Source organism: Mercenaria mercenaria, chromosome 6, assembly GCF_021730395.1.
Source record: "Mercenaria mercenaria strain notata chromosome 6, MADL_Memer_1, whole genome shotgun sequence".
Taxonomy (NCBI): Eukaryota; Metazoa; Mollusca; class Bivalvia; order Venerida; family Veneridae; genus Mercenaria; species Mercenaria mercenaria.
Genome location: NC_069366.1, coordinates 48869035 through 48893075, shown reverse-complemented (window position 1 = coordinate 48893075; position 24041 = coordinate 48869035). Strand labels below are relative to the sequence as shown.

General features: G+C 34.7%; 1 protein-coding gene across 2 annotated transcripts in view; it reads right to left on the bottom strand.

The window, feature by feature from the left end:
• LOC123548966 (uncharacterized) overlaps positions 1 to 24019 on the bottom strand; it is a 71931-nt gene extending 47912 nt beyond the window's left edge. For both annotated transcript variants that reach the window (XM_053545830.1, XM_053545831.1), the window contains exon 1: positions 23992 to 24019. The gene's annotated coding sequence lies outside the window, so the exon portion shown is untranslated. The remainder of the gene's footprint in view (positions 1 to 23991) is intronic.
• Positions 24020 to 24041: the final 22 nt, after the last annotated feature.

The following is a 24041-nucleotide window of genomic DNA, read 5'->3' as shown; positions in this document are numbered from 1 at the left end:
TCCATGGCTAACAAATCAAGATATTCTGTGAGGCACATTAAACAGCAAACCATACTGTTCATGGCTTACAACAATGTACATAAATGGTGCACCAATTACTGTCAATGGCTAACAAATCAAGAACTTCTGTGAGGCAAATTAAACAGCAAACAATATTGTTCATGGCTTACAACAATGTACATAAATGGTGTATCAATTACTGTCCATGGCTAACAAATCAAGATATTCTGTGACGCAAATTAAACAGCGAACCAAACTGTTCATGGCTTACAACAATGTACATAAATGGTGTATCAAATTACTGTCCATGGCTAACAAATCAAGATATTCTGTGAGGCATATATAACAGCATACCATTCTGTTCATGGCTTACAACAATGTAAATAAATGGTGTATCAATTACTGTCCATGGCTAACAAATCTAGGTATTCTGTGAGGCACATTAAACAGCGAACCATACTGTTCATGGCTTACAACAATGTACATAAATGGTGTACCAATTACTGTCCATAGCTAACAAATCAAGATATTCTGTGAGGCACATATAACAGCATACCATACTGTTCATGGCTTACAACAATGTACATAAATGGTGTACCAATTACTGTCCATAGCTAACAAATCAAGGTATTCTGTGAGACACATTAAACAGCGAACCATACTGTTCATGGCTTACAACAATGTACATAAATGGTGTACGAATTACTGTCTCTAGCTAACAAATCAAGATATTCTGTGAGGCACATTAAACAGCAAACCATACTGTTCATGGCTTACAACAATGTACATAAATGGTGTACCAATTACTGTCCATGGCTAACAAATCAAGGTGTTCAATGAGGCACATTAAACAGCGAAGGTAATTACTGTCCATGACTTTTTACAATCCTGTCACCATTGTCCACAGCAAGCTAAACTTAGGGACAGTATTCACATTTCATGGTGTACCATACATTAGGTACATTCTGAGGTCTCTTAATTAAATGGTGAACCATACTGTTAACCAAGATACTCAACACGGCAAGTGGCAAGGTGCAAAACCTGCACACTGGTATCAAATATTAAGGTAAGCATTCAAAAATACCACTTTTACAAATCTGTAATATTTCGTCACTGTATGAGAGACATCTAAAGTAGAAAACATGTTTTCCCGTTCAAAATTTAAATTCCTTTATAAATCACTTTCTTCTTAAACTGAATCTCATAGGACTTAAAAAACTGACTGCTGACTGACCTTAGGAAACAGGAAATTGGCATTGTATTTCAAATGAGAAATTTTAGAGATTTTTGTTACAGAAAAAAAAGTTTCTTTACTTCCTCAAATGTTTCCTTAATTTAGCACTAAGGTTCAAAAATATTTTTCATTTCCTCATAATTTAATATGTCTACTATCTTGATTTTGTATTTTGCCAAAATCAACACTTACTACTGTCAAAGATGATTTTCATTTTGAATAAAAATGCTGTACTGGCTCAAGGAAAGTACTTTTACTTGACACTGACATGAACTAGAATGTTGGTACCCAAAACGGTAACAATGTTGAGCCCACTATTTATTGACACATTGCCTAAATGATTGAAATATTTCAGCCAATTAGAAATAAAAGTGCCATACAAGTCAAAGTTACAGCATCAACAATATCAGACATAATATAAGATTAAATGACTGCTTTGTGTGAACTGGGACCAGTGTCCAATGGCAATTCACTAAGGTGCTTATTTCTTACAAACAGAGAAAGAGTGCCGAATGTATGTCAAAGTTTCTATGTGAACAAGCTCTAAAATTACCATTGACCCCTAAGTGGTACCTTGATCTTTGAGACAAGGGCCTGAGGTTTGTGCATGACACTCCAGCTCACTGAGGCAAACATTTATGCCAAATAAATATAAGGTTGCTTCATTCATATCAATGTTGAGGCTCAAGACAAGATCTGACATGACCTTTGAACCCCCGCAAGTGTGACCTTGACCTTGTAACAGGGACCTGGTGTTTGCGTGCAACAATCCGTCTCACAGATTAACATTTATGACAAATATAAACAAGAGCACCGCCTTGCGGGTGCTGACGCTCATCTGATTTTTTTTGTGTAATAGAAATATTGTCCTACCCATGATTTTCTAAGTCTAAAAAGGGCCATCATTCTTGCAAAAAGCAGGATAGAGTTATGTTTCTTGATGTACAGTGTCCACTTATGATGGTGAAAAACGGTTGCAAGTTTTAAAGCAATAGCTTTGATAGTTTATGAGAAAAGTTGACTTAAACATAATACTCAACCAAGAAAATGATTTTCTAAGTCAAAAAGGGGCAATAATTATTGCAAAAATCAGGATGGAGTTACGCTGCTTGCTGTACAGGGTCAGCTTATGATGGTGAACAAGAGTTGCAAGTTTCAAAGCAATAGCTTTGATAGTTTAAGAGAAAAAGTTGACCTAAACATAAAACTTAACCAAGAAATCTGATATTTTCTAAGTACAAAAGGGGCCATAAATCTTGCAAAAAGCAGGATGGAGTTATGTTTCTTGCTGTACAGGGTCAACTTATGATGGTGAACAAGTGTTGCAAGTTTTAAAGCAATAGCTTTGATAGTTTAGGATAAAAGCTGACCTAAACATAAAACTTAACCAAGAAAACTGATTTTCTAAGTCCAAAAGGGGCAATAAATCTTGCAAAAAGCAAGATGGAGTTATGTTTCTTGCTGTACAGGGTCAGCTTATGATGGTGAACAAGTATTCCAAGTTTCAAAGCAATAGCTTTGACAGTTTGGGAGAAAAGTTGACCTAAACATAAAACTTAACCAAGAAATCTGATATTTTCTAAGTACAAAAGGGGCCATAAATCTTGCAAAAAGCAAGATGGAGTTATGTTTCTTGCTATACAGGGTCAGCTTATGATGGTGAACAAGTATTCCAAGTTTCAAAGCAATAGCTTTGATAGTTTAGGAGAAAAGCTGACCTAAACATAAAACTTAACCAGGCAACGCCGACGCAGACGCCGACGCCGACACCGACGCCGACGCCGACGCCGACAACCGCTCAAGTGATGACAATAACTCATCATTTTTTTTCAAAAAATCAGATGAGCTAAAAAGATTGCTCCATGCATGTCAGAATTATTTTTCAGACAAAATCGGCACTAACACATGCAAGGACACACCAAAACAGCCCTACAGAAGACATCAGGCAAACCATAAATGGGCTCTACAATAATTATGAAATCAAGAAAATGCAAATATTCATACTGATTGAATACAAAGGAGACAGTTAACCTAATGATTATCTTCTGTTTTTGACCCGTTCAAATTAGTTCTCTGCAAATTACCAATGGGTCTCCAGAATGTCTTTTGCAAAACTTACATATTTCTGTGTCCACAAGATATCTTCAAATTAACCCTTATCATGCTGGACATGGTTGATCCTGCCTTTGCAACCAATTAGATGATGATCAGTCTGCATATCTGTGCAGTCCAATCAAGATCCGCACTGTTCACTATTCAGTCAGTATTTTTGGTAAGCACCCTTTTTTACTGTTAATGGCACTGTCCAAACTGAAAGGTGGACAAGTTCATTACAGAAATTTAGCAGGGTAAGGGTTAATGACTGTAAAATACATAAGGGGTCAAACAGTAAATCCATGACCTTTAACCCACGAACCCATATTTTTTCATAATTATATGGTTATTTGGATTCAATAACAGTCAATTAAATAATTCTAAACTAAACAGCATAAGGCTTTGAAGAAATTCAAGACCTTTGAATTATCTAAGGCTGGAGCCAAAAATCTTTATCAAATCAACAGAGTCTCATTGCCTTGCAATATCATGTTATTAACCTTTTCACCAAATGCGCTACTGCCACTACGACAGAATCTTTATGAGCAAAACAAATACAACACCTCTTCGATCCCAATGCTGCACTTCTTTCTTTTATAAACGCTTTGGATTTCTGCAAAATTACTCGTTTCGGTTAAAAACAGTTAATGTTTTTTCAGTTATCAATGAAATTCTTGTTAGGAATCGAAAATTAAACCAAAATTTCATATGAATTTACAACAAAAAATTATTTATTGAACCTCTGTCCTGTCAAAGAAGCATGAGGATTAGCGCCAAGTTTTCTCTTGCGCAATTTTAATTGCAAAATGCGACAAGGAGAGAGTGATGAGCTATTATGAAGATCTCGATTAACATGAAAAGATGATAAAATCTGAATATTTCTGTCTTTTCTATGATTCATACGTCAAATCAGTCCATCATCCGAAACTGAAAACACAAAATTATTCTAACTTAATCCAATTGAGAGAGAGCTTCCGTCGTATAATTCTTTGAAGCGAGCAAATGGAATTAATATTGATAGTTTTCTAGAAGGCGTAATTGCACAACAGAAAATATAATCTAAATCTTTATGACATTTACACAAATTTAGGTGAAGTATTCCAAGACTTGACGGCCAAAGGGAAGTTCATTAGCGGCACCGTAACAAACAACAGATTCTACAGTTGTTTTGTCGATGACATTTGCAAAAAATTTGTCTCCTGCTACAGTTTATAGCAGAACAAATTAAATCTCATTATTTGATCATTATTACTAGTAAAAGTGCAAAGTTTATTGCAAGCATATGCTGGATGAGGTTCTACAATGCTAAATTTTCATAAAAAGTAGTTCTAGAAGTCATCGCAAAAAAATAGTTCCAGAAGTCAATGCAAACAGGTCCTAAAGTGATTTGCCAGGTTCACTGGAAATACTTATAAAAATAGTTTCAAAATGATCAGTAAAATAATTGCAACTTCTCACTCTACACGGCTTATGTAGTTTATTCATATATAATGACCTATGAAAAAATATTTAAGTTTTATCTGGACTGAATTCTCTTTACCTGCACAAAGCTTAAATAGTTTATAAAGATGCAGCAATCTCTGGTGGATAGACCATCCAATATTCTCTGTGTAAGGCCATTCCAGAGGTGGTGTTATTTCTAATAACAATCTAACTGTTATTAATTTAAGAGTCTTCTTACAATTTGTTCCACACTTTTTGTTCTAAAAATAAAATAACATTTTTTTTATGTTAAATCCTACCGGTATTTTCGATAACTGTTCTCTCACATATCTGTCATAGGTTTTTTGTTTGTTTGTTTTGGGTTGAACGCCGTTTTTCAACAGTATTTCAGTTATGTAACGGTGGGCAGTTAACCTAACCAGTGTTCCTGGTTTCTGTACCAGTACAAACCTGTTCTCCGCAAGTAACTGCCAACTTCCCCACATGAATCAGAGGTGGGGGACTAATGATTTCAGACACAAAGTAGTTTATCAAATAGTCACGAAGAACACATGCCCCCGCCCGAGGATCGAACTTGCGACCCCGCGATCCATAGACCAACGCTCTACCTACTGAGCTAAGTGGGCGGGTTTGTCATAGGTTTGAATACATGTATTTGATTCATATAGTAGAAAGTATTACTGAATCCAAAGTTTTGGTTATCTCCCTTTATGCCGCTGTCAATAGGGAAAACCATTTAAATATGCATATTCTCTATTTGGACAACTGCTTTATCTGTTTTTAGTGTAAAATTAAAAGCCTTCCCTTTCATTCTATAAAAGGAACATTTTGTAAATGTTCTCCGATTCCAATGTACAATACCATCGCACCCTATCATAATACAACTGAATATAACATCACATGCACTTTGTACCTCCCTCTATAGCTTTAATAATTCAAACTCACAAATAATATGTTCTGGAAAAATACAATTTGTTCATTTTAATCATCTTCCATGCACAGACAGACATATAATATTGTAACTGTCACTGTAAACTAGAATCAAGTGTCTGACATTTTAACCTTTCTTAACAAACACTCTTTTATCTGTCTGGTAAGAAAATTGACAAATTTAACAATGTTGTTTAAACAATTTTTTTTTTCAAATGAAAGAAAATTGACAAAGACATTATGTTATTTCAAACAATTACTTCTTGAAAATCTATGAAAATGGAAGACAATTTTCAAGTAAATTATTATATAATTTAACAATAAGACTAATGTTGGTACTAACATCTGAGAACTGTCACTGAATGTGATTTATACCCTCAAGTATCACTTTGTTTAAGGAAAGAAGATATTCTGTCCCCACACCGTCCGCTATCCCTCCTCCCAAAATCTACCCCAAAACAAGAGCTGTCACTAATGGTGACAAATGCCCCCGCAGCGCCTTGACCTTTGACCTGGTGAACCCGAAGTCAATAGGGGTCGTGTACTCAATAAGTACTATCAGGATGTGAAGTTTGAAGGTCCTGGGTGCAGTGGTTCACGAGTAAAGTGCCTTCATGCAAAAAGTTAACCTTGCCTTCATGCAAAAAGTTAACACTGTGACGAACGGACGGACAGTTGAAAACTAATATGCCTCCCTTTGGGGGCATAAAAATGAAAGGGAAGAAAGGCAAATGTCATGCACAGCTTCACACCATGAAGTCAAGATTTCATTGGAATAAATTAAAAACTTTGAAAGTAGTTATGGGCCCCACATCTCTGCCAAGCCTAGAAAATATATGAGCCGTGCCATGACAAAACCAACATAGTGGCTTTGCGACCAGCATGGATCCAGACCAGCCTGCGCATCCGCGCAGTCTGGTCAGGATCCATGCTCTTCGCTTTCAAAGCCTATTGCAATTAGAGAAACTGTTAGCGAACAGCATGGGTCCTGACCAGACTGCGCGGATGCGCAGGCTGGTCTGGATCCATGCTGGTCGCAAAGCCACTATGTTGGTTTTCCCATGGCACGGCTCATTATGACATCTTGGAAAGGTAAACACTTGATGCTAGTTTAATGAAAATCTTCAAAGTGGCCTAGAAAGTATGGAGTTGACAGGAATCTAATCTAGCTGACACTTGACCTCCAAGTGTGATCTTGATCTTAATCCTAGTGACTTGGGTTGTCCGCTTGACAAAGTAAATATTTAATGTTAGTTTTAAGTAAATCTACCAAGCAGTTAAGAAGATAGGTAGCAGACACAAAGTTAAGCTATTTGACCTCTGACCTCAACACATGACCTTTATCTTGGACCTTATGGCCAGGACTGTGTGCTCCGAATATTGTTTCAATGAGCTAAATATTTTATGCATGTTTCAAAAAAAAAATCTTCCAAGCAGTTAAGAATATATGAATGGGAAACAAAACTAAGTTATTTGACTTTTGACCTGCATGACCCTGATCTACAGCCAAGTGACCCAAGTTATATCCTCTGCATGTCATTTTGATGGGGTAATACTGAAAATTAGTTTTATGAAAATCTTTCAATTAGTTAAGCTATCTGACATTTGACCTCCAAGTGTGACCTTGATCTTGGACCTAGTTACCTTGTCTTGTGCACTCAGCACATCATCTTGCTAATGTTAATAACTAATGCAAGGTTTATGAAAATCTTCCTAACATGTCTGCCAAATTTTCAGACTTCAACAACTTACAAACCTAAAAGAAATTCAAAACCAACTACCAACAGCAAAAGTTTCAGACAAAAACATACAGGACAGGACAAACAAACAGAAAAGTCTAGTTTCCCCCTAGTCTTTTCTAGCCATTATCAAATCTTTCCTAAACTTTTGGGGTTTTTTTTACTAAAAGACTTACATGAACAGAATGGAGCATGGAAAAAATTTCACTCAACATATCCTAACGTTACACAATTTTTTTGCAAATTTGGTATAACTGAAATATATACCATTTCCCTTGGGAACATTTTAATTTTCAGAATGTATTTCTTACCAAAGCACATTTCATCTGAAAGGAATTAAATACTGTAATGAAGTTTTATCTACCACTGTAAAAAGCAGCATCTTTCAGCCAGACAATATGTGCAAAGAACTGACAAATGTAAAATGCGTGCTTAACTTTACGAGGCTCCTTAAAAGGTTTTAATTGCAGCATCTTCATTTTGAATCACAAACTGGTGCTTAAAATGTTACACCGAAATCCCAAGTGAAAATACACATGATCAAATGACCAATTAGAACATACACAGTATTAGAAACTTCTCATTTATTGTCAAGAAAATGAACTTTAATGTTTCCACCCTACAAGCATTTGGTACCTTACCAGTTCTTCAAGAAACGCAACAAAAAAAACAACACAATTACATCATTCTTCTTAAAGTTAAGGTACTTGCACACCTTCACTATAATTTGCAACATTATGTACGGTTCCTCATTTTTCAAATTGTATTTCAAACCTCTTATAATAAATAACTATTTTAGATTTCAGTTGAATCAGATATCTAGTGTCAGTTTTCATTACTTTAAAGAGAAATGGCTGGTATACAAAAGAAGCATTTGGAAGGAAATATGGATAGACTATAGATGCCGTGAAAAACAGATGGATGCATCATGCTCACTCTAAATATAATGTACCACCTATACCAGCTCTGAACACTGTTAAGTACAAAACAGTTTCAAAATAGAAGGAACATCCAATGTCAGAAGTACTAAACACAGGAAACCTAGCCAAGCATCATTCTATGTAACTGTTAACAATTGAAGGAACATCCAATGTGAGAAGTACTACGGTAAACACAGGAAACCTAGCCAAGCATCATTCTATATAACTGTTAACAATTGAAGGAACATCCAATGTGAGAAGTATTAAACACAGGAAACCTAGCCAAGCATCATTCTATGTAACTGTTAACAATTGAAGGAACATCCAATGTCAGAAGTATTAAACACAGGAAACCTAGCCAAGCATCATTCTATGTAACTGTTAACAATTGAAGGAACATCCAATGTGAGAAGTATTAAACACAGGAAACCTAGCCAAGCATCATTCTATGTAACTGTTAACAATTGAAGGAACATCCAATGTGAGAAGTATTAAACACAGGAAACCTAGCCAAGCATCATTCTATGTAACTGTTAACAATTGAAAGAACATCCAATGTCAGAAGTACTAAACACAGGAAACCTAGCCAAGCATCATTCTATGTAACTGTTAACAATTGAAGGAACATCCAATGTCAGAAGTATTAAACACAGGAAACCTAGCCAAGCATCATTCTATGTAACTGTTAACAATTGAAGGAACATCCAATGTTAGAAGTACTAAACAAACCTAGCCAAGCATCATTCTATGTAACTGTTAACAATTGAAAGAACATCCAATGTCAGAAGTATTAAACACAGGAAACCTAGCCAAGCATCATTCTATGTAACTGTTAACAATTGAAGGAACATCCAATGTCAGAAGTATTAAACACAGGAAACCTAGCCAAGCATCATTCTATGTAACTGTTAATAATTGAAGGAACAGCCAATGTGAGAAGTATTAAACACAGGAAACCTAGCCAAGCATCATTCTATGTAACTGTTAATAATTGAAGGAACAGCCAATGCCAGAAGTATTAAACACAGGAAACCTAGCCAAGCATCATTCTATGTAACTGTTTACAATTGAAGGAACATCCCGAGAAATGTAAACTTAACAGAGACCAGCTATAAAGGCAAGCTGTCATGGTGGTTAGGGGAGGTAATTTGTGCTATGTAAAAGGCATCTTAATCTTTTAAAGAAAGAAAAAAGCTGCCATCTCAGCATAGTGTCATCTATAACCAACTTTGCAAAATTAAAGATATATCACAGAAAATGTAAACTTGACAGAAAGAGATCAGCTATTAAAACATGCTGTCAAAAATAATTACCTTACATCAAAATAAAGGTATCCGTAACAGGAGATCAGCTTAGCATGCTACTGTGCGAAATGGAAGGAACATCCCTTAGAAAGTATGAACACTAATATGCTGCTTTCTCCTTGATTCGAGCCTCTTAAATCTTTTAGGGTTGTGCATATTTTTGTAAACCTGTTCAATTAAATAATTTTTGTTTTTTGTTACAAAAATATTTGCATTTAACAATGGGCAATAAGAATTACAATTTTATCATCTTTAATTATGTATTTTTTGCACGAGACTAAAGGAGGTCAAACTCCACATCATTTTAAAACTTTCTCATGGATTCGAGCCCTTTGTTTGGAAGGTCATTAAGTGTTAATGTTTGCATATTCTATTTCCGTAAAGCAAATTTCTATCAAGACTGACTTCTTGTTCACTCGTTACAACAGCCGAAATATGCTCAAGATGCTTTTAGCTTGAAATTTGGGCCCACAATATTACCCACTATGTAAATTCCTTTTGATATAAGCAATTTTTGACGCAAAATATTAAAACAGGTATTTACTCATTTTTTCAGCGGTTTCATGACTAATATTTTCCAAGGCATTTTAAAATGTAAATGACACAAGTTTCTGATGGAAGAACATGCTACATGAGCATGAATTTTACTAAAACACAAGGGCTCAAATCGATGAGAAAGCTCGAATCGACGAGAAACAGGCATAAAGGCTAAATCAGCAGAGAATTCTATTGCACGAAGAAAGTTTTAAACAGAATGCCGGGAACATCCTGTAAACAATCAAAAGTGGGACCATTTAAGCATGGTGCTATATAAAACCAGATCAGTAAAAACTGACAAAATCGTGAAACAAAGCCATCTATTGCGTAATTCGTAATCAAGTTTACCGGGAGATTTTCTTGTCATTTCACATGAGGAAAGGAATCTACTATTCGGCATACTGACAAATGAAATTAACAGGAGGGCATCAAGACTCGGAACTTAATTGATGATATGCTTTTATGGTGATTTCTTAATGGAATTCATAGAGACGAGTTTCGATGTCTTAATTGTGTTGCATGACAGACAAGGGAGAGTTTTCCCGGAAAACAGAGAAAAATGCACTTAGTTTTATGACATCCATTTTAAAGAGCATGTGATCTAATATTGCGAATTTATAATTTCTCATCATGTTTTTTTTACTTTTTTTCTGCTTATCTAATGGCGTGCAACACTATCTTGATATTGTTCACAGTATTTCTTACGAATAAATGCCGGAAGAAAACTATCTCACAGCATTTGGTATGGAAATGTCATAAAATATGTGTTAATACAATAATGGATAAAGGCAAAGACATTACCACCAAAGTATTTAAAAACACTTTGGCAAAATCGAAAAACATCAGTCTTTCAACATAGCAAACTATAAGTTCAAATTAGCTCAAAAACTTGATATTCATCAATGTAGACATCATTGCTGGCTATATTTCGACAGCGTTTTATTCAAAGCTTACGCTGATTATGCGACAGTAACTCATTTCGTAACTTAACCCTTAATACCCTGCTAAATTTCTATAATGAACTTGTCCATCTTTCAATTTGGACAGTACCATTAACTGCTGAAAGGGTGCTTACCAAAAAGATACTAACTGAATGGCAAACAGTGCAGATCTTGATCAGTCTGCATGGATGTGCAGACAGATCATGATCTACACTGGACGCAAAGGCAGAATCAATCATGTCCAGCATGGCAAGGGTCAATCATTGCCTGAATAAGAATGTACTGTTACAAAAATTAATACACCTTTAAGAACACCTTATTTTTCATTTAATTTTGAAAAATAACTAGAGAATGTTTTCTGTAGAACTTTTAAACTTTTTTAGGATTTTACACAGCTTCTTAGGTATTCATTCTCAAATCGCTTATTAAGATATTGCTACCTTATAGTAATTCTAATACATTTGTAATTATATTACCTCCCTTTAATGATGCAATATATCATACACATGCAGTGATTTTTATTGGAAAAAATAAAGGTGCCTGTGCCCGCTGAATTGGGAAAATAAGCGCGATAATTCCCCAAATTGGGAAAAATAGAAATATGTTTAATTTCCATACTAAGTGATATAAATCTGTACATTTCCTTACTGAATGTTGTTTGAAGAGTGTATATTTTTTCAAAACCACTTTTGGATTTGAAATCGTGAAATTTTTGGGTGATAAAATAAATTAAGACACCAATACAACTTGTAATAATTGTATTTATCAATTTTCACTTCATGCCCTTGAAATTTGATAACGTCCGAAATTTTGACTATCCGAAAATCGGTACAATCGCGGCGATTTTGATCTCCAATTTTTCAAAAACTAGGAGAGATATTGTCATTTTTCATTACCATAAATGATTAAATGACATAATGGAACATATTTAAACCGAATATTTCTCTTGAAAATCGGCAATATTTTGTTTGTCACGTGTTTTCGCGACGGTAACCTTGATGCGATTTTGATCTTAAAAAGGACGTTTTTGATGCCATTTCTGCCAATTTCATGTAAGATATCGCTGATCTCACGCCCGAATATAAACTGTTACATTTTGGAAATAAAATCTTATAGTTTGAGGGGGGAAAACATCTCTTTTTTAGGGGAAAAATTGACGATTTTTTGGGAAAAAATGGCCTATTTTGGCGAGGGGAAAGTGCCGATATTCGGCAGTAAAAATACGCAAAAAAAATCACTGACATGTATCAAAAAATAAAAAAGTCTGCTAATCTAAAAACAAATTAGCAAAACAAACCTTTAAGAGACAATAACTTCACCACAATGAATTTCGACCTGAAAATGGCAATGATATGCAAAACTAGAAGAAGTACTGAGCAATATCTACAATATGGTTGAAATCCCACCAGTAGTTTCACAGCTGTAGTCCGGCAGATGGACATAACAGTCAAAATGAATATATCTAACAACAAAAATGAATGTATCTAACCACATAATTATAGGAAGACATATAAATTATAATATCAGATGGCAATATTTGTTCTATTCAGGATTCTTCGGTTGTTACAAAACCCCTTGTGTTCGTACAAGTGACATCAACGTCCGAAGAGTGCCAATATAACATAAGAGCAAACAGAATTTCATGAATGTTGCCAATTGTCTTTTCGGATCTGCTACCTTAAGTTGAAACATGACTTTATCATTATATATATTGCCCTGTTACAAATCAGACTGTCAAAAGATTTACAGTCATTTGACTTCATCACATTCATTAAATCATTTAAAATGACGTTTTAAGTTTTAATTTCCCCTCCAATAAATATATTTTCTTCCGTATAATTAAGCCTCTGCTTCGTCAATACAAAAAATGTTATATATTATCAACATCAGAAACCAATAATATGTAACCAAAGCTAAATTAATTGCAACGAAACCATCTGAGGACAAATTAATTTCTACTACGCCGTTGACTTTTACATGCACAAGACATTAAAATAATACTCTTAATCAATGACTGAGGCCCTGGTGGTATATATTTAGCATATGCAAAACATCTAAGCTAGAAACCAAGTGCATTACTTCGTAAGTCTTGTTTCATGTTTAAGGGAATACACATTTTTCCCTCTAAACCTGTAAAATCTTCCTCAAAGAACGGAGTCAAAATGATGGTTTTTACTAAATCTTGGTACAAATATAATCCTAATTTAAGAACAAATATTCTTATTCATCTATCATTTATTATAACTATTACAAAATGTGTACAGACAAAATGTTCTTGAAAATCCTATAAAATACCCCATTCAATTTAGCTGTCTTTGGCACCCATTTCCAAAAAGTGCGGACTACTTGCAACAACAAAAAAAGTTGTTTCTTTTTAATTTAAACTGGTTCATTTTCTAACACTCTTACATCATTGAAATATCAACCAGAATTCTACAACTGGACAGTGTCACGTTACTGTATCATGTCTTACAAAGTCTAAATATGATGCAGTCTACCAATAAATAATTGTGAATTTTTTCATATATATAATTTCTACATCAGTCATAATTCGTTGAGAACAGAAGCACAAAACGAATTAGCAAAGATTATTCACAGACCCGGTATTTGTTTCTGCCGACTTATATCACGTCAATTAGTCTGCCTCGAGTTTTCTACGGCGTTAAAGTTCCCTAATGACTTGAAAGAAATTAGATTTTGATATAGTTTTCATCAAAAATGCATATTATGTATTCCGATAATGGAGCGTCCCTAGAAATTGCCAGTAGTTACAGTGCCATTGATCATTCTAATTGTTTTTGAGGTCCACTTGCATAAATAATTATATTAGTGAAGAGCGTACCATTAATGACTGGTGACATCACGAAGAAAATCCATAACCATGGCAACATGTTATGTGTTAATTTCATAATGGGCTTTCCGATAGAAGCTTTAGTTCTCTTAATATGAAAGAATCAAGAAAAAAAATTACAAAAGGTCCCTTATACTAATTCATCAGCGAAAGTTGTCTTAAAAACTGTCTATTTAAATAGATTTTTTTTTTGGACTATACAAATATAACATAAAGAAAGAAAACAGATCACATTTGTTTTTCTTTGATCAACAGCCTTAAATCAGATACAATTTTTGGCATAAAATCTGGCTGTTGCCGCCAAAAATGGATATTCCATTCGACTAAGATTTTGAAAATGGTTCCTAAATTAAGAAAATGAAAACACTAAAAAATCTGAATAACTGTAACAGCATTTACCGTGTTGGCATTCTCTTTTGTTGATTTTACATCATGTCGCTTTTGATCATTAATTAATCGCAAGCATGTAAAAGCACCATGATACTTGCTGCATTTGTTTTTCTCACCATAGGGGTAATACCGAGGTGGATTAGCAATTGATTATGCGTGATTTTGTTCATTAATTCATAATTATGTAAATTAGGAACTCATTTGGTATAAGTCAATGCACTCGGAGAAAAAAGTGTTACGATTTTCTGCACCAAACCTTAAAGACAAAATTACCGGTAATATGTTTTGAAGCATGTTTATATCAAGAGAATTCACCAAGAATAAAAACTTGTTGTTACTTCATTTTGAAAATATAAACTGTCCCTTTCCCATATAACAACATCAAAATGACAATAAGAATGAATAATAAATAAGTATTAAATACATAGAGGATATCTGTTTGTTTTAATGTAAGATCAAAATACCTTTCATTATATCAAATATTTCTCTTCAAGTGAACACCATATGCAACATTTTAACATTTTCAAGGATGGTGCAGCCACAAGCAAAAATGTAAGATGTGGTGTCCACTAGTGTACACTTATTAAAAGATTTGAAGGTCAATAGTCATATCTATTGCCTACGGCCAAAAAATTAATAGTTTTGACCACTGACTGGCAAGACATTATAATAGTGTTTTATTACATAAAATCAGAAGTAAATTCATATTTTTTTCTTCAAGTTTTGACTTTAATCCAGCAAAATTTAATGTTGAACTAAAGAATAGCCAATAGGACGAACTCATGAGCCATGATTATATAAGGAGTAATGTAATAACCAAGGATATTGGATCTTACATGACTGTGTAACAATCAAACATTTTCTTTTTTATTTCGTGTTTGCATTGGTTTTAACCAAGTTTTTGCACATAAATATATTTTAATATTTTTCAAAGTGAAATTATCTGATATATTTCACTATAATATTTCAAAAAATCGCTGAAAAATATAATTCAACCCTCTCATTAAAACTCTTAAAGACAGCAAAGTTTTACAAATTTATATAGTAAACTTACTTCTTACTTTGTTTGGTCAGTTCCCCTCAAAGCTTGTCAAAATAGAAATCTACAAGATTAGACCAGTCAAATAAAATTTACAGTTTATTCGTTCTAAATAATGCTATTTTTCTATTAAAAACTGTAAATATTGGTCTAACAAGATTTGTCACATATAAGGATTATCCCATTGAATTCAAAACAGAAACTGTCCCCTTTACTTTTAAGATTCCTTTATTCTTAATCCCCTTCCCTTAGTTACATCTATCTATTTGACATTAAGTATTAATCTTTTCACAATTAAATCATTGATATAAGTAACTTAAGATATAATACTTCTGAAATTTTAAAAATTCGACATTTTATAATACTTTTGCTACTTAGAGACAACATTAAGGCATTACTGATCAAAGGTTAACAAAATAAGAGAAATGAGCCACGCCATGAGAAAACCAACATAGTGCATTTGCGACCAGCATGGATCCAGACCAGCCTGCGTATCCCCGCGGTCTGGTCAGGATCCATATCGTTCACTTTCAAACCCTACTGCAATTAGAGAAACCGTTAGCGAACAGTATGGATCCTGACCAGATTGCGCGGATGCGCAGGCTGGTCTGGATCCATGTTGGTCGCAAATGCACTATGTTGGCTTTCTCATGGTGAGGCTCAAATCGTCGGTAAGGTGTATGCCCCTAAATACTGTTGTTACACTGACAAACTGGCAAATTTTCTTGCTTTTTGTGTCAGAGAAAGATCGCTGGTGCCACTGAGAGCATTGTTTCAGGCCGGTGAGGGGAGAGGAGGGCGGGGAGGGGGGAATATCTGGGTGGAACCAGCAACCTATAAGCCAATGTATGGCTTCCAGACATGAAGAATTCTATGCCCTAAGTGTGGTTTTGAAACCATGGTGCGAGGCAAGTGCCTTTAAGTCAACAACCCTAACCGCTTGGCCAGGGGTCCTCTCCCTTAAATACTGAGTTTGTAGGTTCAAGCCAAGCTGCTGTCACAACTGCACCTCTCCATATGACATAGTACTGTATATGCATTTTCTGGGACATGGACTCTATTAGTATTCAAATAAGCTTTAAGCAGCTTCTATGCTAAATTAAATTATTATACCGCGGAATTTATTTTAAGGATGACCTTATTCTGGCAACATTTTATGACATATTCTACTTGTGACTTATTTTAGAATACACAGAGCTAGAGGGAACCCTATTAGAAATTTAGGTTATAAAGTCCTTCGTTTTTTTTTTCTAGTTTCCCCTATTTAATGTGAAAGCTTTTATATTAAAAGCTGTGCAGCACATGTTTATTTTGATTTCAGTAGAATCTACACTTTTTTTATTTGTAACCATTTGTTTAGGCAATGAGTATAGATGTTGGTTAGCCATGCTTTGACCAAGTACGCGAAAATAAACGGTTACGATAACAACATTCACTCGGATAAATAAGTTCATCTTGACTGGCTTATGGTACATGTTTTTATTGTAATATTACTGCATCGAACAAGAGAGTCATGATGACCCTGGATCGCTCATCTGAGTAATATGAGCTACATGTTTCAAATGTCAAACTGATGATAAAATATTAAGAAAGTCAGTAGGTCACATTCATGGTCAATGAACGATTTGTGTGCAAGCTGTGTATGTCATCAAAATTTCAAGGCTGTATCTTAAAAAACAAGAAAGTAGGTCAGTAGGTCAAGGTCACAGTCAAGTGACATCATATTACTTGGGGTCATCAGGAAATTATGATTAGAAATAGGATCAAATGATTGTTTAAGTATTTTTTCCTAATATAACTCACATAATAACTAAGTGACCTAAGGGTGGGGCCTCTTTTAACCCTAGGGGCATAATTTGAACAATTTTGGTAGAGGACTACTAGACAATGCATCATACTAAATATCAAAAGCATAGGTTGTATGGTTTCAGACAAGAAGATTTTTTAAGTTTTTCCCTATAAACAAAACATTGGACCCCCAGGGCAGGGCCTCTTTTCACCCCAGGAGTACAATTTGATTGATTTTGGTTGAGGACCATAAGACAATGCTACAAACCAAATATCAAAGGTCTAAGTGTTGTGGTTTCAGACAAGAAGATTTTTAAACTTTTTTTCATATACAAGTCTATGTAAAATTTGGGACCCCCGGGGCGGGGTCATATTTGACCCTAGAGGGATAATTTGAACAATCTTGGTAGAGGACCACTAGATGATGCTACATACCAAATATCAAAGCCCTAGGCCATGTGGTTTTGTACAAGAAGATTTTCAAATTTTTCCCTATATAAGTCTATATAAACCATGTGACACCCAGGCCGGGCCATATTTGTCCCTAGGGGGATAATTTGAATACTTTTGGTAGAGGACCACTAGATGATGCTACATACCAAATATCAAAGCCCTAGGCCATGTGGTTTTGTACAAGAAGATTTTCAAAGTTTTCCCTATATAAGTCTATATAAACAATGTGACCCCCGGGGCGGGGCCATATTTAACCCTAGGGGGATAATTTGAACAAATGTGGTAGAGGACCACTAGATGATGCTACATACCAAATATCAAAGCCCTAGGCCATGTGGTTTTGTACAAGAAGATTTTCAAATTTTTCCCTATATAAGTCTATATAAACCATGTCACCCCTGGGGCACGGCCATATTTGACCCTAGAGGGATAATTTGAACAATCTTGGTAGAGGACCACTAGATGATGCTACATACCAAATATCAAAGCCCCAGGCCATGTAGTTTTGTACAAGAAGATTTTCAAAGTTTTCCCTATATAAGTCTATATAAACCATGTGACCCCCGGGGCGGAGCCATATTTGACCCTGGGGGGATAATTTGAAAATTTTTAGTAGAGGACCTCTAGATGATGCTACATACCAAATATAGAAGCCCTAGGTCATGTGGTTTTGTACAAGAAGATTTTCAAATTTTTCCCTATATAAGTCTATATAAACCATGTGACCCCTGGGGCAGGGCCATATTTGACCCTAGGGGGATAATTTGAACAATTTTGGTAGACGACCACTAGATGCTGCTACACACTAGATATCAAAGCCCTAGGCCCTGTGGTTTTGGACAAGAAGATTTTTAAAGTTTTTCCTTTCAGTTGCCATGGCAACCAGAGTTCTGCATGGAATTCAATTCTTTGAACAATTTTGAAAGGGGGCCACCCAAGGATCATTCCTGTGACGTTTGGTGTAATTCTGCCCAGTGGTTTTCAAGAAGAAGATTTTTTTAGAAAATGTTGACGGACGGACGATGCACGTCGCACACATTGAGCGGTCACAATAGCTCACCATGAGCCTTTGGCTCAGGTGAGCTAAACAATCATGTTTACCTGACCGACTGTCCTGTGAATTTTCAGGGTCTTTCGTAAACACTGAAAAAGGGGGATAACTCAAAATACAGATGTCACAGTTATGGCCCTTGTGTCAAATGATGTAGGTGATGATGAACAATTATTTTAAGTTTGAATCCAATCCCTTCTGAAATAACAGAGATATAGTGAAAATGCATCAAAATTAACATAAAATTCTAAATAAAAAAGGGGACATATATCTCTGTTAGGAAATACTCAATGAAATCTGTTGGGAACATATCTGGTATACATGTATATATGATGTTTTTGTTATGATTACATCTCTGATAATGAATTTATGTTTGCAATAAAGCATGAAATTGTCCCCCTGATTTATAATTTGTGTATTGTTACTGCAAATTAATGTCAATGGAGGTACGCTGTGTATTGAAACCGACAGGGTAGATATCCCCTTGCACCTGTTTACAGATTTAAAGTCTCTTATTAAAAATTATGCGTTACATTCAACTCCTCATAAGTTTCTACATGAATATTAATGTTTAATTAATTAAAGCAAGTAAGTCTGACCCTAGCCCAACTAATTGTGCGCAAATGGCTTTTTGATATATAGAGACTATAACGCCCTCCGCGCACAACCCACTTACCATTCAAAACAATACAGAAAGTTTTCCTTCCATATGTATATAACCAGCAACGCAAATTTTGCTTTGGAGGCTTACACATATTTAAACCCAATTTTTCACACTAAAAATTACATGTCTGGAAAGCTCATTCCAAATACAATCATTAGATGTCCTAACTAATGAGAAAACCTCCATTTTGTAGGCAAAACACTTTTAACTCCCTGGGGCCGAAATGTGACTATAGGCGTTATAATTTCTACCCCTGTAGCGTCGATATCCGACTAAACGCGCGTTATCAGGACTCCCCAGGACGGCGATTGACGAGTATAGTCGCCGCACCGAGATCATGCTGATTGCATCATGTACTTGTTAATTTTTGATAATCCTGACAAAAGCAAAATTGTTTTGCATACTGGCTATTATTTCTTACATGTTACAATTATTAATTGTGCTAATAATTAGTTCCCTTGTTAAAATAAATGTTTGTAATTATGCGGTCATGTAAAGGAAATAAAAAAGACGAACTCCGCTGTGTTTCGTTTATATTGTATTTCAAAAGAGTAAAATAATGTCGTCAGCCAGAGATATTTCTTAAAATGAAGAAAATATTCATTATCATGCTGCTTCTGACATATCAGTTCCGTCGGATGATGATTCCAACGATGAAATTCAAATGTGAGAGCAATGAATGGTCGGAAAATGTTAATTTTTGGAAGGCTGAAATATCCGTACACTTAATCGCTTACGACACAAATGGATAAAAATAACACAACAAAACATGTTTCATAAAATACAAAAAACAATGTTTGTAAATAAACGCATGTTTATGAATTTAATAACTCTTCATAGATGGATGTAAATATTATAAATTAACTGTCTCAGCGCGTGTCACAAAACGGTTGTGTACATGTTTAGAAATAGATTATACATCAAAATAAACCATTGATATTTTCACAAAAACGGGTGTAATGCTGATGTAAATATTCTGTGTTAATAATGTATTTCTATTTATTGGAATTTAATGTGTTTACATGTGAAAAGAGTAAGAAAATCAGAAATGTTCAAATATTTATTACACGCAATAGCTATATAGGTGTGTTAAAATTGTGAATATTTCGAAGTGAAAATATTATTCTATTTGGATATAAGTTACGGACGAAATTGGATATAAAATATTTGTTCAAACTTTGAAGATTTTGTAAGTTTATTTTAATATATACCCAAGTTAATAGTATTTCCATGCATTCAACTGACTGCATGTGAGTGTGATTATGATAAGATCAGATACTGTTCTTCGACGTCAGGTGGTAACTCTTATCTCGCCGCAGCTGGTATGTTACGATATCAGCCTCATGGAGTTAAACGCCATGTATGTCAAAGTGTTTTCTGCTTACACCGTTAAATTTCTACCTCGTTCATATGTGTCTATCGATCAGTTTATTTTTAAACCTCACTGGCTTGATGTGTATGTAAAACAATAAATCAAACTGCGTCGATTTCCACCACAGTTTTGATCCTAACTACTTAAAATGTAGAGGCAGATAAATGTAAATGTCAGTCTGTGAAATCTGTCTGCCTTGCTGTCTAAAAATTGAGTCTGACCTGTATTTTACGACTTTTTGGGATTTTTAAATGACTTTGTTTTCCTAATAGAACAAGAGCTGTCACAGGTAGTGTTATTTCTAGAGCGACGCAGCGGGGTGCCCCACCCTGCCCTTTTTTACTGCTGCCACGCTGCCCTTAAAATGTGCCCTCTTGCCTTTGATCTTCTGCTAAATCCCGCCAATTTCCCTGTTGACATGCCTTGACGATTTTTTCATCAGCAAATTACGTCACGGCGAGTGCACACAGGTAATGAGAATCAATGAAGTGTTAAAACTAATTGATAAAGGGTATGGATCCTGTGTAATGTCAAAAAGGTGTTCGTAAGCTGCCAACTGATTACCGAGCACGTGAAAAGTGCCCTAGATTTTTTTGTGCAAAATTTAAATTAGACCGTTGTTTAGTATAATAACAAGTATATATCAATGCAGTTTGATTCTACTGTAATATCAACTAGAAAATGCACAAATTTTAATGAATATCGAAAGTAAAAGAAAGTTTAGAATGTCCGTTCATGATTCTTATTACTCCCGATGTTGTATGCAATTTTTCCATATTTCCTTCAAAAAAGCTGACTGTCGGTGTAGTTTTTATGATGAGAAACATCAAAATTTGAAGAACTATCTTAAGTTTACCCTAGTGGGTCATGTAAACTGAGTAAAAGCTACTTTCAGACAACATTCCGAAAGTGTACCAGTATCCGGATAGTATATTTTGGATATTCGTTTTAGTATACTTTAACCTGACTGTAATAGCACTTTTCTTATAATGAAATATTGATGAAAGACCTGATCGATACAACATGACTTTTGATAATTACTAGTTTACAATGTGACCTGAAACAGGCCTTTTACAACATGATCTTGGTTTCAAGATTAAGCTTATATTAAGGCCTTCCACTATTTCATATGAATAAGTTGACATTCTTGGTGACATTTTTTAAGAGAAAGGCTTGAATGGTTTAACCTAAACTATAAAGTATGTAAAATGTCTTTGTAAACTGTGTTATTGGTTTTGGGAAGATTTACCACTTTATTCTGTGACATTTCTTTTAAGTCTGCAATAAATATAAATGGAATACATATTAACTATAGACATCTAGAAATGCAACTACTGCTATGGTAACTTTCATGTCCCTTTTAGGCAGCATCCTGCCCTTTTTGAACTCTAGAAATAACACTAGTCACAGGAGACAGCGCGCTTGACTATTTCCATGTTGGATTGTGAAACTGGGCATATCTGAGCAAGCTTGAGCTGTCTCTGGAGTGTTTAATTACTCCAATGTGGATGAAGATATTGGACAGTAGCTCAAGTCTGTGTCAAATGTATTGAGTAATAACAGAGATGGATAAGTGTATCGAAACATTAAACAAGTATAAAAGGGACATAATTCATGGAAAATTTCTGCAAAAGTAATGCACCATAACACTGTGTCATATAATGTGGCTAATAATGTGGGGCAACTACTTGAAGTTTGAATCAAATAAGTGAGATAGTGCATCACAACTTGAACCTGAAATTTTAGTAAAAAGGGTGCATACATGTATCTCGTAGAATTTTGGTGCCAGCATCATGAACACTGTGACAAATGATGTGGATGACCATGTGGAACAACCATTTTGAGTTTGAATAAAATCCTTTTTGTACCAACAGAGAAATAGTGAAAAAGCATCAAAATTAAAACTGAAATAGTGAAAATGCATCAAAATTAACATAAAATTCCAAGTAAAAAGGGGGCATAGTTCATGAAAAACTGATGCAAGGTGATATATGAACCTTGTATCATATGTGAAATCCATTTAGTAACAACTGAGATAGAGTGAAAGTGCATCAAACTTTAACCTGAAATTCTAAGTAAAAATGGGGGATAATTCTTAAAATACTGGTGTGAGAGATATGGCCCTTGTACTAGATGATGTGGGTGATGGTGAGAAATAACTATTTTAAGTCTGAAGCAAATCCATTAAGTAATTAAAGAGATAAAGCGAAAAAAAGTGAAAGTGCATCAAAACTTTACAAAGGTGTGGACACGGAATGACGCCGACACGAGGGCGAGTAGAATAGCTCTCCATATACTTTGTATAGTCAAGCTAAAAATGCAGAAACGGTTAACAGGTCCCAGAAAAGTCACAAACTAGCTATATAGCTAAATCTAGCTATATATAGCTAGAAATCGCTATAAAACCAATAACAATTGTTCAAAATATGTGAATATCAAATATAAAATAGTTATTATCCCATTCAAATGCATGGTTTATGAGACAAAAGATAATCACAAAGAATGGAAATCTATGCAGTTTCAGTTTCAACACGTTACGAATTTCTGCGATTAGCCATTTATAGATTTGTCATATACAAGATGGTTATTACAGGTGAAAAATTAAGTGATGATTTATCGCAAAATACTGCCGCAGTTATTGAAAATGTGACTATAAAGATCTTGGTTTTGTGTTATTGTCTTTCATCTTACAAACCTTTTGGACGTGATTATGACCATTTTGCATCTTATTTTGACATATTTTGCCTTACTGGTATTGGTTTTATAGCTACTTCTAGCTATATATAGTTAGATTAAGCTATATAGCTAATTTTTTACTTTTCTGGGACCTGGTTAAGGCTTAAAGGGATGGCAACTATAAAATATCAGATCAAAAAATATCTCATTAAGACAAAAGGCTCTTTTAAAGAGCGAGGCTAAATCTGGCATACATTTCAACAAACTTAGTATACACCAGTTCCATAACTTTACAGACTAAAAAATCTCTAGATTTATAATTACAGAATGAAATATGAGGCACATGTTTTATGAAGAATTGTATCATCACTTACATCATGCTTAGGACGCATTAAAATACACTTCCGGTGTAGGATTTATGACAATATTTTATAAAGTATGGGCTGACTCTTTTAATTTTTGAGAAAACTAAAAGGACACGATTGAAAGCTTTAAATGCCGCTTATTTTCAAATAACATCAATCTTATTTTCGCCTTAAAATCAGTCAAAAGCTGTGCCGGCTACCTGTTGCAGATCCTTAGTCGGCCATTTGCAATTTCCCAGAATGCAAGTAC